Source organism: Passer domesticus, chromosome 3 (assembly GCF_036417665.1).
Source record: "Passer domesticus isolate bPasDom1 chromosome 3, bPasDom1.hap1, whole genome shotgun sequence".
Lineage (NCBI taxonomy): Eukaryota > Metazoa > Chordata > Aves > Passeriformes > Passeridae > Passer > Passer domesticus.
Genome location: NC_087476.1, coordinates 102,322,570 through 102,338,942, shown reverse-complemented (window position 1 = coordinate 102,338,942; position 16,373 = coordinate 102,322,570). Strand labels below are relative to the sequence as shown.

Sequence of the window (16,373 nt, the reverse complement as noted above, 5' to 3'; positions counted from 1 at the left end):
AAGAATCTTCACAAGACCAGAGACACCACAGATGTACCTCCTGTATGCAACTGTTGCCAAGCTTGACAAGTGTGCTTTCCCAGCTATATGGCCACCTGCACCATATCATCCCCAGCTGCTTCACAAAGGTGGCAGGGATGTGCTGTTATGAGTGGAGACAATGACAAATGGGTCCTTTGTTTTATTTCACTGTCATTCTTGCAGTTCTCAGGTCTGACGAAAATGAAGAGTATAGACAGCAATGAGACCTAATGTCAGTGCTCTTCAAAAGACAATGCACTTCTACAAATCCATAGCATGTCCAGCTAAGCAAGGTGGAGAGCTCTTTCTTATAAATGCTTTATAAATTATCTTTTTTTTTTTTTTTTTGCTTTTGTAAGAAACTGCATATGTTTTTACTATTTTCTTGCTCCTTACTTGAGTCTTTGAAAATATTTGCTCAGGAGGAAATGTCCCTGTGGTTCCTAAGTAGATATAGCATCTCAGAGGATGAGAGAGACCAAAGACAGCATAATGAAAATGAAGAAAAAATTCCACAGAATAACATGGTAAGATGCATTCCAATGTACCACTGGGTCTGGTTCTTCTAAAGAGTTAATGGCTCCACTGCTTAACAAATCTGTGTCCAGGGGTGCTTCAGGATTTCGAAAGGCAGACACCAATATGGGAGGATTTACTGCATTTTTATTAATCTGAAAAATAACTGAGTGCCAGTTATTTAAGTATTTGAAAAGCTGAATCATGTTGCCTGGTTTTGCTTGATAAAATATAATATCAGAGAAATTTTGCTTTTCACAATGTATGCTTAAGAGAAAAGGAAGGAGAAGACAGGAAAATAAAGAAGTTTGGGGGTTTTTTCTAACCTGCAAATACATTCCAGTCTAGGGAAATAATTCTTTTACAGGTATTAGATCGAAAATAGCACATAAGCAAAGAAATGGAAAGAATATTTGCTGAAAGAATAAATCATAGACCACCAAATATAATTTTTGTTAGCAGACAGGAAGAGAGGGTTTTGTTCGTTATTTGTTATTCTTTCTCAAAGACAAGAAAAATTTAAGCTAAGGGAATATTTTAGAACAGTATTCCATTCCTCTGGGGAAAATACAGTACATTTCTTAGCAACTTTTTCTGATTGAAAGACCAAAATATCTTAATATATAAAACACTACTGTGAGAAATGGTCAGCCAACAGCCAACTGGCTGGATGACTTGAATGATTCATTAGATTAAGATTTATTAAGAGGCTTTCTCTTTGCAACTCCAAGTGCAAAATCAGTAATGAAGCACGGCAATCATATAGGGATCATAGAGGCAAATAGGCAATGATAGTTTTCTCTGAAAAGAGGAAGAATCAGCACTACTGTGCTCAAGGGCTTTATGTACATTAGATCAGAAGAAATTGCTGTGTAGCTATTATGTGATGGGGTTACTAACTGCAGCTGCAGCAGCCCTGGCAAGAATTACTGATGGAGATGGGGTACAAGGGAGCTTTTTCTCCTTTACTCTCACTTTCACCTGTAAGGACTAGAACCATCTCAAGGCTGCACAGGGCCGGGCTTGGATGTGATCAGCTTCACTGGCTGTTGAAAACAGAGCCTTTCTATTTTCATTAACAGGCAGTGTCCAGAACAAAGGAAGTGGAAAAAGGAAAGGAAAATCAAACTGTGGACTTCTTGCCTGCTGGATGGATACCAAGAAACCTGATGGATGTGGAGCAGGAAGAAATCTTGTTTCCCTTGCAAGGTATTCTGGACTAAGAGTAGACTTAACACTTGCACAGATGGATAATTTTTCACCAGGACAAACTAGGTACTTGCACATGTAAAAAAATCTATTTATCTGTATACTTTGAAAGATACTTTCATTTGAATTTTGAATTCTTTATTGAGCTATTTTGCTCTGTACAACAGCCATTCATGTTTTTCCCTTTCTGGAAAACAGTGACCAAAGCCCTGGAGCCTGAGTGTTAAAGATATGAGTGAAAACACAGACCTAAGCACTAATCAGTGTGTTAAAACAGTACCAGACCAAGGAGAGCTCTACCACGCACCAAATAACACAAACAAGCTCTCAGCAGCCACTGTGAGATGCTTGCTGCAGAAGTGGATCTGGCATTTGATATTTTTCTTCCTCTGGAAATTGCCACCCACAGAGTTAAGCTGGCTGTGTGGCCTTATGTCCCAGACCTCCATGAGCTTTCTGGAGTTACTTGCCCTCCTACTCCCTACTCTTGCTAAAAAAGCCAGAGGATCCCTAATAGAATACACTAGGTTGTTTCACAAATTCTCATTGCATTTTTAAATAGATTTCCTTTATAGCATAAAACAATTAGAGAAAGATTCACCTGTAAAACATTCAGACATTGCAATAGTACTTTGGTTGGATTTTTTGGTAATGGAAAAATTCTACTTAGAGCTCATTAATTTCTAGCAAGCCCAATGATCATGTGGCCATTGGAAATTCCCCTTAGTGACATTTTTGCCTGACCAGACTGGACACTTCCTTGAGAATTTGCTAGATTAATTATATTCTGTATAATTGCCAAATACAGAAATGATGTTCCCAGATTTGTGTTTAGGGCTGAAGGATGTTAATCATGGGATAGATGTGATCAGCACAGTACAAAGACTGAAAGCACAGTTAGGGGTTTAATTTACTTCCATGATAGCCTCCGCTGAAAACATCACTTCTCCATCCATGCAGCTAACCTCCCCAGGGAAGTCCCTGCAGGCAGCAGAAGCAAAACCAAGGATTAAAGCAATCATTCATCTTCTTTATTTTCCTTCTGAGGCAGTTGAAAAGGCAGAATCTGATGTTGAATTATAAAGACTTTAAGAGTATATAGAGCAGATGAGATACAAGACAGTTTTGAGTTTGGTGGGATTTTTAATTAATTTTTGATATCTGTTTCTAGAGGTTTTGCTGATGTCAATGAAAGGCAATCTTGCCATAGCGCAGGATGAGCTTCCAGGGAAGCACCAAGTTTCAAGGAAGAACCAGAGTGTTTCACTCCTTGTTTTTGAAAGTGAGCCCACATCACCTTGAGTTCAGCTCAAGTGCAGATCCTATTCTTCATATATTCGCAGCATGCACAGTTTTATTGTATAGCAAGCATCCATTACCTGAAATGTGTTCATTGGTACCTATTTTTCCTGATATATCAGGGTGCAGTTTCTTTGCTGCTGTGGATTTTAAATACTTTAAAATCCAAAAATATGATACCTTTTCAGTCCCTCACATCTTTCTTTTGCATCTACCTTCACATTACACTTTCTTAAAAAAAAGTCCTAAGAACAAACACAGAAGAAAATGTACTCAAGATAATAATGTCTAAATTATTTGCTGTATATGAACTTAATATTTTCAAAATCAAAATGCATCAGACACAATTAGTATCCCATATTGAAAGATTTTCTAAATTACTTTATTACTATTACTGTTAGTACTCCCTAAATTACTAGACAATTAAACTTATCATCTGTGTCGAGAAATCAGCAAACTTTGTCTTGATTTTAGTGTGTCTTCTAGAAGGTTTCAGTTTAACAGCAGACCAATCCTTTTCTACCCTGGTATTTTTCTTAAATTTATTTTCATTTTTGACATCAAAAGCAAGTGTCCAGAGTTGTGAAATGAAAAGTGGCACTCCTCCTGAACTAAAGAGAGTATAGCAACAAAACAAACAGAACTAATAACTTTAGGATTAACATTTGATGCAAACCTAGATCAAAGATGATTTTGGAGTCTTGAAATACAGTGGATACCCCTTGAAAAACATCACATACTCCTTAAAGACTCTCTGGCACTATTTCACTTTCAAATAGAATTTACAGAGTAGGAAGGCTTTATCACAGAGTATAAAGACACTCATTAAATCTCTAACAATGAGTGAAGAAGGAGGTAGAACAGAGGCACCACACATCAGCTTCTTCGCAGACACAGAGCCAGGTCAAGATGGTAACATGGTAAACCCTGATTTGCTCTGCTGATGGTCAGGTGTCTCTGAGAAAGGTGACAATCCTCCTCTCCCTCTCCTCTTTTTCCAAGCAGAAAAGAATTCCTCATTGCTCAAATGGTTTTAAAATTTAGCTCCTTAATTTTCTCCATGCATTTCTGCATTTGTTTCATAAGATAGCCAGGAAGGTATTGCTGCATAAAGCTGGAGGGATGACACCTTAATAGAAAAACAAGCACTAAAGGAAGGATCTTCATAAGAGAGTTTCTAAGTGGCAGAGATAGCAGAGCTGAGTTTGCCAGTGAGAGTGTCAGAGTACATTATTCAGAGGGGAACCATAGAAATCTCTTAATAAATGGTCCTTTAAATATCTGTGTGTATAGATTATATATAGATGATATAGATATAGATATTTATATATATATAATATAGCAATTTACTGGGGAAATGCTTCTGCATTTATTTTACTGTTTCTAATTTCTTTTTTTCTGTCCTTTATCTATTTAGTGAGTGCAGGAGATATGACATACAGAGCAAGAAGAGAGAAGTAACAGACCTATTGTCTTCCTCAGAGACATCTACAAGTCACAATATGTTCTCAGAAGAATGAACTCCAAATTCTTAAGTGTCATTTTGCTGTAATGAAATCTGTGACCCTCCTGTCAGTCTCCACAAGTAAATCTTATACAATGAAAAATAATAAAATAAAATCTGCTCTGAAAAGGTAAATATCAAGTGTGAGAAAATAGCTGACTGTGTTTAATCATGTAGGACACAGTCATGACTCCTCTGTTCTCCCAAATGCTTTTATATGTTTGTAAACATATGAAGAACATGGATCAGAGTATTCATATATGCTGTTCCAATTAATAAAATAATGGCACCAGTTGGCTTTGCACTATTCCATATATGCATGCCTTCTTATGGCCTTTTGCCTTCATGTCAAGTAATTTACAAGTACAGATGATGCAAGTTGCCCAGTGCCCATTGTAAGAACAACATGCTTTAATAAGAAAATAGGTGTATGGTGTAGACAACTGCATCTGAAATTTTCAGCAGATTCAATATATTTACCTTCCTTTTTTGTTTTGTTTTGTTTAAAGAAAACTGAGTGAGAAAACAGCAGCCTGGGCAAAAAAAAAGCAAACAAAAATTTTTAAAAATCGATACTTCCTCACTCTTATCATTTACCAAGTCTCCTTCACACTGCTGATTCCTCATGGGTTTTGCAATATTTCAGGGGCCTCAGCCTCTGAAGTCAAATGGGAAGACTTTTGCTTCCTTCGTGATGCCTTAATTAGGTTTTGTAAGAGATGTATTAATGCAACCAGAATTCCCTTGCATAATTTATATTGCTAGTTATAACCACAAAGTAAAATCAGCTATGCTGAAAAAAGAAATTTGACTGCAGAATACTGGCTTGAATGTCCCAAGGATCACACCTCTAAAGACAAAAGCTCTTTCATTATCTATTTACCAGATTTGAATACATATTTTGAAGAAAATATTATTTGCTACAAATTAGCAAAAAGAACCAAAAAAGACCGAAATAACTTTCTAAATCCAGCATGAGACAGAAGTTTGACAAATAAGTCATCTTATAACTTCGAAGATAAGTGTACACAGCAAGCAGTACAAAAAAACTTGAAGTACCAAGTATTATAGCAAGTTCACAAATGTAGATGAGAACACCCTCTAAGGCTAGCAGTCTATAGGTTATTACAACAAGCACTGTGCCAAAACAAAATCAAAATCACAGAGAGCTAAGGAAAAGCAGGAAAGAGCCAATTATTTCACTTGCATTATGAACACTTGAATAGTAGATTATCTTTTTCTTGTATCTGTTTTTATTTTCTTTTAATGCCTTGATGGGATTAAGATTGAATGCCTCAAAAAAATAATATTTAAACCAAGTATGTCTCCTTCCTGTATTTCATGATGAGACCTTGAAGGGCATAATGAAATTTGCAAACACACACTGTCAGTGCAGGAGAGGGATTTTCTGTTTTTAAAGCATAGATTTTTATTGACATAAAACAACCAAAGAAATGTGAGAATACTTGAATAACCTTAAGAAAAAAAAAATCCAATAGGCTTAAGAGTTAGGGAGCAGATCCACAAGTGTTCACAGATCAGCTTTATTCTGTCTTTAATGTAACTACCTTAATTTTTCTAATTTCCATCTAGATGAGACATGTCTTGTGGACTTAACTGGGGTCAAACCACGGTGTTACACATGGAACATTTCCAACAGGAATCTTTACACTGGCATCCCCTTCATAAATCTGGCCCTGGTTAAACACAGCTACTCCCTTCATCCAAACACACTAGACCAAGCAATTTTCCTCTCCTTCCTCAGACTCTTTGACTGCCAAAAAGAACTTAAAAATAAATATTCACCTGGTTTTTATGATAACGGATCAAATCAGATAATTAGCTGGCCTAAAGAGTGCATTCAGCTGTGATGAGTGGTAGCTCTACCATGAAAAACAACTAATAAATATTAAATTCGTTTCGTGTAAAAGCTTGGGGCACAAAGTTATGTACTGTACTTGCTGGACTTTTAGCAAAGTGGAAAGGGCTGCAGGTTAACTTTTAATGTGTACATAAAATGAAAATTTTCTTGGCCTTTGTACTGCTTTTATTACACCCACATGGCAAATCAAGTTATGCTGATGCACTCACTAACTAACGTTTAACTTCTCATAAAAATAACAATCTCCCCTACAGACATGGAAACGAGAACAGTTAGCAAAAAATGTGCATGACTTGTATCTGATTACTAAGTTGTTCATTCCTAGGTGTTCAAAATAGAAGGTTTTAGCAGTAGCTTAAATCATTTGAGCAAATGGCTTTGAAAGTCAGTCTTGAAGTCTGTCAAATTACACTACCACAGCATGAAGCTCAAAGTTTTACATCTACATGGAAACTTAGAAATGAGGACAAGCATCAGTAGAGACAGAAAGATGGATGAAAAAAGAGATCAGAATTTTAAGCCTGTACTGTGCCATCTTAACTGAATACACAGCTGTGTATGCAGCTTAATTTAAATTGCCTAGAAGTGCTTTCCATATACAAGTGCATCTTTTCTCAAATTTTAATAATACATGAATATATTAATTAGTAACGCTCCATGCTGCAAAAATGAGATGTAAGCAGACAAAGAAGTACTAGTAAAGCATAAAAGTTCTTTCCTACTACTTGAAAGAGCAATTTTCCATCACTAGTAATTATACATTTTTTCAAAGGACCAAACTAGGCTTGATATTCCTTCAAATCTTACTGCTTTGGTGGTGTGCAGAGTCTCTGCATACACTGTGACTTCTTTGGCATTCCCAAGACCTTGAATTTGAGAAGGTAAGGTACCATTGGCCACATTTAGACTAGGTGATTTTTGCAGGTCCCTTCCAACTGAAAAAATTAAACTTTTCTGTTCTATTCTATTCAGAACCTCCAGCATTCACTTGGAAAGCTTTGTCTGAGACTGCTCATGGTGGAGAGGCAGCTGCACTGTCCCTCAGACTGCATTCATTTTAGCAACAGCTTAAGCTGTAGAATAGCCAATTCACAGCCCAGCAAGGAGAACTACCCCAGGGAGTAGGCTGCAAAGAGCTTATTAGGCAGGCATGTCACATGTGTGACATTCACCAGTCCCAGGATAGCTTATTCCCCACTGATACCCAGCAAAGAGAACAGAATCTGACTGCAGGCTCTGCAGAGGCCACTGCATGATGGCAAATGTCACTTCACAGAATTGAGACATTGTATTTTTCTAGCCCATTAGACAGTACAATCCTCTGTACTTATTTTCATTAGCGAATCCTGATAAATCTGTGCATTAAAGAGAAATGTGTAGAAAGTGAAAGCCCTAAGGAGGGAAGGTGAAACACTTGTTTCACTATCTGTTCTAGGAACAAAGCGTTCAGATAACAAATCACTAGAATCACAGAAATGTCTTTGTTAAGTTCCCTGGTTTTCAGAATAAAATAGTAAATATGCTCAACACCATTTTAATCAAACAGAAACCGTTTTTTCCCTTTCCTTTCAGCAATTAATCATATTCTAGCTGAAGAGAAATTGACCTCAAAAAGGCAGTGTAAAAATCTCCCCACCACTCTGAAGTAGTCATGCTTAAGAAAGTAAACCCAGTTTTCAGAATAATAAGCTTCTTTGTTTAGGTTTGTTTTGCCTTGGTGAAATCTGAAGAAACATTTTTTCCTCTAAATAAAAAATAATTCCTTTACATGTCCTGATTTCATTATAATGTGGTCCTTATCACCATCTGAGCAAAACAGAAGGATTAAAAAATAACAAACCCATTTCTTTGGAAAAAAAATCTGCAGACAATAAAGATGGGAGTAAGCTCTGTAAGTAATTCTAAATTCCTCTGCTATCTGAAGTGGCAGATCAAGACTTTTCTGCAGGTGAAACTTTTTCATATTGAAAATGAAATATTGCCATTCCAGCCCATTCAGATCCCAGCTGTAGCCTTCAGGAAAATTCAGTGTTCAACTATAACATCTCTTAATATTTTATTTTCTCCTTGTCTTTATTAAGACTTCTGTCAAGACTTTTGAACAGTCACAATTGAAACTATAATTTTCTCTCATCAAAATATTTTCATCCAGATGCAAAAATCAGGGTTCCTCTGCATTTCTCAATGAAAACCTGCTGGGCGTGCTTATCCTAATGCACCCAGAGTTGGGTTTGCTTGTTTGTTTGTTTGTTTGTTTGCTTGCTTGCTTGTTTGTTTGAAGCATGGTAGCATGGAAGTCAGAAGGACACTGTGGGGCCTTAAAGGAGGTGGTCTGTTATCAAGAATTGAGATGGGAAATCCAACCTGATGAAAACCCCTCTGCTGCAGCAGTGCTGAGTTCTATTTACCAGTGTAGAATAAAAAGGCTTTCTACTTTTTAAAAGTTCAAGCTGAGAAGTTACCCAAGAATTAAGGCTAGTGAAAATTTTACGCAAAGCAAAATTTGGCATAGAATATTAAGTTTAATGCTTATTTTCTGTTCCTGGGGTAAAATAAGCAGTGATTAGTATGAGATATGATTTACATACCAGTGTGTTAATACACTGGACACTAAACAGTAAAGCCATGGAATTCACACTGCTTGAGGCACTCATGGGTTACCCCAAGGAAGATATTTTGTGCATGACAGACATGATTTATCACTCAACTACTTTTACATTTCTGTCCGTGTATTATAGCAAAGTTATACATAGTAGAAAACAAGTGAAATGGCCATGAGTTAATACTTAAGGGTATTAAACTGTGAGACAGAACAGAAAAACTTTAAATAGTATAATTCTGAGAGATTAATAGCTAAGAGAAATGCTGTGGTTAAAATGTACAATGAAGTGAGGCAATGGAGATCAGGTTCTGTGTCTGGGTACACTAACACATCCTATAGGACATTCACTCCCATTTGAATCCGTTAGCTATGTTGGAGAGACAGCTTTGAATTAGAACAAAGACAAGAGGGTCTAAAATACATTTCAGAACAACCTGAAAGCTCTACCCATCCATGCTCTGAAGAGGAAGATTGTGGTTCTGCACTCCTGTGCCAGCATGCTGTTGGCATAACTGCCCTGAGGGGAATAGCCAGCGCTGCAACGCTGATGTAGAGCAGAGCTGTACCAACCCAATGAACTACAGCCATAAACGTGCTAAATGCTTTTTAATTGCTCCTAATGAATGCTGAAATGGTTTTGCATTTAATTTCCATTTATGAAAATGTTTAAAAGGATTCAGGTAATGGGGAAAGAATACAATGTCATTTTTAATGCCAAATCTATTTAAGAGTTTTTGCCTAAAGGCAAAGCTCAGGATATTCACTTCTACAAAAGCTTCAACCACCACACAAAACATGAACTTTTGCATTTGTAAATGTATCACGATGGCCTCTGAAAGCAAGATTTCTTGTCCATATAAACGACTGACCAAGCACTATCAAAAAGCTTTTATAAAGACTTTTCTTAAAAATAAAATCATGTTTTATATGCTTACAACAAGGCACAAAGACTTTCATTCCTCCTTCACTTCCTCATAGCTATAAAACTCATCTATGTGGTGTCTCACCCTTAGGGGGTAGGGAGTCCCATAGTTTTCAAATTGCAGTTTTTCTGCTGTTTTTGTATTCAGAAGTACTCTTTGTTTCACTGGAAATGGCCAAAAGATAATAAGTTGTCTCATTGTGGATGCAATACATTTACAAGTTCCTTGCCTTTTTTCCATGCCTCATACATCTTCCATAAAGCACTCATTAAACACTCCCAGACCAAAGGTAATTTATTTATTGATATGAGATAGTCCCAAAGTTGCCAAATTGGAGGAAGCTAAGTTTTTAAAGGTTAAATCTTACAGAAGTATCTCAATTGAAATTTAAGTAGATGGCTTTAGAGTTAAGGGATGGGTTTTTCGGGATTTTGATTTTTGGGTTTTTTTCCCAATATAGATGAAAAAACTTGTGCACAGAAGCTCTTTTTTTGGAAACAGATACAAAAATCAGTTCATTACATGAAGAAAAAAGGCCTGACACATACTTGAAAGGCATCCACTTGGAGACTGATCTTGCTTCTCTTTATATTAAAAAATGTACATTTTCTCTTTTTCTGTTTAATGGCCCTTCTTTTGAAGGATGCCCGGCAAGATGATAGCATTATTCTCAGAATACTATTTAAGATTAAATATGATGTTTGTATTTTTTCCAGATAAATTCTCTTCTCAATTCAGACAATTTACCTGATTCCCAGATCTTCCCTGGTATCACGGCATGATGTAGCTAATGTCACATCTAGCTGTATCTAATCTGTAATCTTATAAAATATCACAAACCCTTTTTTTTCCCACACTCAAAATATTCAACTTCCAGGAACAAGCTACTGACCTAGGTATTCCTCTGCTCTGCCCTGAGCACTGGCATTTCTTCCAGTATTAGGGAAATCTGTGAGGAACATTAAGAATGTAGTCTGGTCTTAGCTAGTGGAAGGTATCCCTGCCCATGGCAGGTGGGTTGGAACTATGATGATCTTTAAGCTCCTTTCCAACCGTAATCATTAAAGAGATTCTAAAGATTCTATGATTTAGGAGCATTCTTTCTATAATCCCCACTCCTACAGTTAATACTTGAATAATTCAGTAACCATAAGGAGTTCTTAAGCCCTTTTAGTAACTGAGTTTGCTGATATTTTATCAGCAAAATATTTGTGCTATATTTGAAACATCTGGGTGGATATGCATGCTCTGTTCCTGTCTTTTCTGGAATTTTCTCTGCATGTATACTCTGCTTTTCCTCTAGATAATAGTAACAACAAAATGATTTGTGGTGGCTGCTTGTCCTTCTGCATAGTGCCAGTCTGCCAGTAGCTGACCTCAGCCAGGGGCAAATGGGTTTTCACAGAAGTCTAAGAATCACAAAAAATTGTGAACAATCACACCCATGGTGGAAATGGAAACCAGCTATAACCATGTACCTCTGTGTAAGCAACAGATTTGGTGTTCAGAAATAACCTTCTGTATTTTAAAAACAATGAGTGGTCATTCACAGATTACAAACAAAATTGTTGAAAAGGGTGCAGAAATAAATGAATTCTGCTTAGGATAATCTTATTCATAAAATCACAGTTAATTTAAATAATATTAAAGAGAAGGGTGGGAAGGGGATTTCCTGAGTCAGCTTCTCAGAGCTGATCTCAGTGAAGTTTGTACAATTCTCCTTGCCCAGGAGGACAGTCATGAGTATACAGGGTGTCAAGCCCAAAAGCCTTTGGTAAATTAAAGAAAATAAAGCATGATTTTGAGTGAATGGTTTCTGAGAAAAACTCTTTTTTACCCTGGAGTTTATAACCTACAATACTCTTTGATTTTGGGGTTTTTTCCTTTCCTCTTTCAACATACTTCCTGGAGTCTAAATATCCTTTTTTTTTTCTTTTGTGAATCTATGTCTTTTAAACCAAAGAAATTACATGATCCTTTGAACAGATTTTCTTTGTTGTCAGCTGGTAAAATATAAGTCCCCTACAAGAGATAATATAGTAATGTCTTCCTCATCACAACAGGCTACAGGCAAAATACAGACAAGCAGTTCTCCTGCTGTCTTAGATATACCAGGCTTACCAGAATCACTAAATCAACTAAATAAGTCAAAAATATGCTGTAACCATCTGTATCTGTGTATATGTGTATAATAAAATCAATGGTGCCTGGAAGAAAAGTCTTTCTTGTTGGAAAAACAATGATTGTTTATATACAAAGCGCAGAAGAAGATGACTTCCACTTAAGATAATCATATTGATACATATAATGTCTACTTTTCTAAGTCTAAAATTAGAGGGAAAGAAAGAAGAGGGGGAGTTCTTTTTCCCATTTAATTTTCTAACGAAGTCCCTGAAAGTATATAAGTAATAGAGATTGGACTATCTAATTGATTTTAAATGAAGGCTCTGTTTTATTAAGAGATTTCCTGTTTGCTTCTTGTGCCTCCTTCAGGACAATCACTGTGATGAAAAGATTTTGTCTGTACTGAGGTATGTCTTTTTTGAGTCTAATGTCTGTTTATATCCCTCAGTTCCAATCACTTGCCAGGCTGTTGGTCAGACATTTTCAATTAGAATGAGAATCTTCAGATGAAATGCACAAGCTTCAATGAAATGCACATTGAAGCATCTATTTCATAAAAGAACAAAAAGGTTAAAAAAAGAAAACAGAGGAAAAGGAAAAGGAAAAGGAAAAGGAAAAGGAAAAGGAAAAGGAAAAGGAAAAGGAAAAGGAAAAGGAAAAGGAAAAGGAAAAGGAAAAGGAAAAGGAAAAGGAAAAGGAAAAGGAAATTTTTCTTGATAAAGTCCACGGTGGTTTCTATATATAATTAAACATGCTCTATTTTTTAAAAAATCTAAAATAAGTTAATGAATTATTAATAGATGAGTGCCATCCTAAAACAGATCACAGGATTCTGTGTTATTGCGACAAGAATTCTGACTTTAGTCACATGACCTGTGAAAATCATAATCTTCATGTTTAGAAATTAGTTTGTAACACAAATTATTAAGAAAAATTTTTTGGCTCAGTTTTTCCCACAGATTGTTGGGAAGTATTAAGATGCATCTGATAAGTGGCCCAGTCACAAGGAATCAGAAATGTGATCTGGAAAGAATAGCTCTGGCAAAGTACTGACCCACAGCAGAGGGAGGGAAGCAGGTAGTGGAGAAGGTAACTTCATTCATAAGAAGAAGTTATTAGAATGTTTTTCTTTCAAGGGAGAATTTGAAAAAGATTGAAATTATCTGCAGAAGATACAGAAAACTGCTTTGACCAATATGAAAGATATTACAAACTGACTACTGAAATGTTGAAATCCACTGAGAGGAAAGATAGAGCATTTGAGCTAAGGTATCACCATCTCAACACTGTGTGAGAAAAATTAAATCCCACAGCGTTAAATTAAATCCCATGGCTAAGAAAGAGTGAGAAGATGCAAGGAACTCTTCAAAAAGTATTTCAGAGAGATTTACTTGAGGATTTGCCTGAGTTTAGTTGTGTCTCCCCAGGAGTACAGCACAGGGAGCCAGCAGAGAAGTTAACTCTGTTCATGCCCTCTTGCTTCAGTCCAACAAGATGCTGCTGAGGGACTTATGCAACTTAGAGAAGTGAAAATGGCTTCATCAAACACCTTCTGATGATTAACTTTCAGCTTTCTGCATTTGAGCGGTTGCTTCCTAAAGCAGCCTGAGCAGGACAACAGAGAGTGGTGCAAGTCTTGGGGACCCTGGAAGGCCAGAGGCCAAGTTGTCCCCAGGTCAGACATCACGGGCCAAACAACCCCACCTGCTGCTGCGTGGTTTGGGGCACCAAGTGCTCAGCAGCCTCAGGCACCCTTCAGCAGGGCAGTGTGTGCCCACATGTGCAGAGCAGCCCGCAGCTGGTGAAACCACTCCACTGAATAGCACAGAGCAAAAGAAAAACTCCCTAAAAAAAAATCTGTCTCTGAGTGAGCTGTACCTGAGAGTAGAATATTTCTTCTTGTCAGTGTCTGAAAGGCACTGATGAACTCTCCTGTCAACAATGACACTGTGACCTTTTTGAAGATGTCCTGTGCCTTTGAAGGAGGAACAATTTTTTACAGGTGCAGCTTTCCAATGAAAATATGCACTTTAAAGACCCAATACAAGACAATTATGTAATCAGCTAGGAATAAGTGACCTCAATTTAATATTTATTCGCATTTGAAAAAAAAAAAATCTACAAAATTTTTTCAGATGTATTAAGCAGGAAAACTATTTATGAGGTATTCCCAAGAGGGGCATTCACTACAAACTGTCTCTAGAGTCTTGTGCTTTATGTATTCATAGCAGTAGAAATCAAAGCAAGAATTCATAGCAGTATGCCAAATCCAAACTATCTGTTTTTTACATTTTATGTAATGTGGTAAGTCACCTCATAAGGTGACTTGACATCACTACATTTCCAATATGTCAGCTACATATTTGCATGGATCTGTTTAATCTGATAGCAGGTTAATAATCTGAACGGTTTAATCTGAGAGCAGGCAATTCATCACATTTTTCTTCAGTACTGACACTTTTTTGCAACTACAGAAGAAGCTCAGAAATCACAGAAGTTAATTTCAGATTAATTTACCCATTTAATTTCAATTTTCACATATTTCCCACCTACCTGTGACCCACCTTCCCCAGCACAGGATGCCATTAAGGGCCACCCTTGAGATCTCATTTTTTACATCTATTTTTCCCTGTCTGGGTGAGTGAACATCATCCCTTCCATTCACAGAGCTTTGTATGGGACAAGTCACTTCAGGCTTTTTGTCACTTAACTTTATCCACTGCCCGAGCCTCAAAATTTCTCACACAGCCTAATTGGGCTGACAGTGTGCTCTCAGGGGCTTTTCCAAGCAGAGCACACTTTCAGTCTCATCTGTCTTGCAGGACTCCTTGAAGAGTTGAAAAACAGCTATCGTAATCCTGAAGTCTAATGAAACTTCTTTTCTTTTCTTTTTTTTTAGGGAAGACATTTCTTGAGAGCAAGATTTGTTGAAAACATGACAGGTTTTTAGCTTAAAGCTACTGGGGTTTGCCTCATGCTAGTTTTCTCTGGCAAGTCATTGCAACACTGATAAAAACACTGTGTCTGCACCTGTACTATGTTGTTCACAGGTGGATCTGATCAACAAAAGCCAGAGACCTTTCTTTTTTTCAGCATAACAGTAATCCTACAGAGTTGAATAACTAACACAGGGACGAATTTCTAGGATACTGCTTACCTTTTTCAAAGTAACATAGGGATGAATATGTCTGAAATATTTTCTAACTTTCTAACCCTACTGGGAGTTGGGGGAGCCTCAGCCTGCTTCATGGGCCTTGAAATGCTCTATAAAGCAGTTGGCTGAGTTTTTATCACAGTTTCTTTTCACTTGCATAGATGCTTGGAGCATCAGTCCTTTGTAGTGTTTGGATGTCACCACTCTTTTCTTCTTGAAACTTTTGTCTCATATCTCAAAAGATGCAGGTTCTCCTTGCTTTGCACAGCCCCTGATTGCTGGACAAGAGCACAAAGGGCTCTTCTGACCCCAGCACAATTTTATTTTTTTTTTAAAGGACCTGGACACAGATTCTGTACAGCAGGGCAGACAGCTATCCTGGCAACCATGAGACATCAAAGCAGAGAGACACATCTGCTGCTCTGCTGTCACTTATCAAAGTTGTGTCTTATTGCTGACCCAGTTTCAGGATACATCAAATTAACTGTGCATTAGCTGTAAATGAGCAGTGATGGTGAAATGCTTTATGGGTTGCTGAAGCAAAGTTTGGTGACATCTTACCTGTTATTGAAGGGGATCTTGGTACTTGTGGTGCTGACGCTGTTCCTTGGCGGAAGTGTCTCTGCTCCCTTCCCTCCACTACTCTCTCCCTGGCTCCCCTCTGCAGGCTCTGTTGGACTTTACAGACCTTTACTCTGCTCAGCCAGGGGCTTCAGACTTCCCTCACCTCCCACATCCTTCTGCTTGCTGCAGAACAAGAATTGCTTCAATCTAGCTTGTGTAACCACTCACTTCAATGCATATCACACATCTTTCATTAGCATCAGTGTCTTCCTGTTTCTTTGGTTGCCATCTTATCAGTCTTTGTTTTGTAAGTCTAGGATGAAAATGGAGATAGTTCATATTTTCAATTTTATTATATATTTTTTACTAACACTGAGGTTCTCAATATATGATAATGAAGATTTTAAATTACTTTCACTATAGCAATATAGTTTTGTTCTATGACAGCATTCATCTTTTCAGTTATTATATATTTCAGTAAAATTCTCATAGCTGTATTTGAGGTGAAAATATTAATTAAAGAGATTAATTAAAGAGATCTACTGAAAAGATCCAAAGTTTTCCTCTGTGAACTT

At 37.1% G+C, this 16,373-nt stretch overlaps 1 long non-coding RNA gene across 1 annotated transcript; it reads left to right on the top strand.

Moving 5' to 3' along the window:
* The first annotated feature begins 477 nt into the window (after window positions 1–477).
* Window positions 478–4,565, top strand: LOC135298218 (uncharacterized). Its single transcript, XR_010360230.1, has 3 exons — window positions 478–548; window positions 1,620–1,746; window positions 4,463–4,565. It is a non-coding gene; the product is annotated as an uncharacterized LOC135298218 (long non-coding RNA).
* Window positions 4,566–16,373: the final 11,808 nt, after the last annotated feature.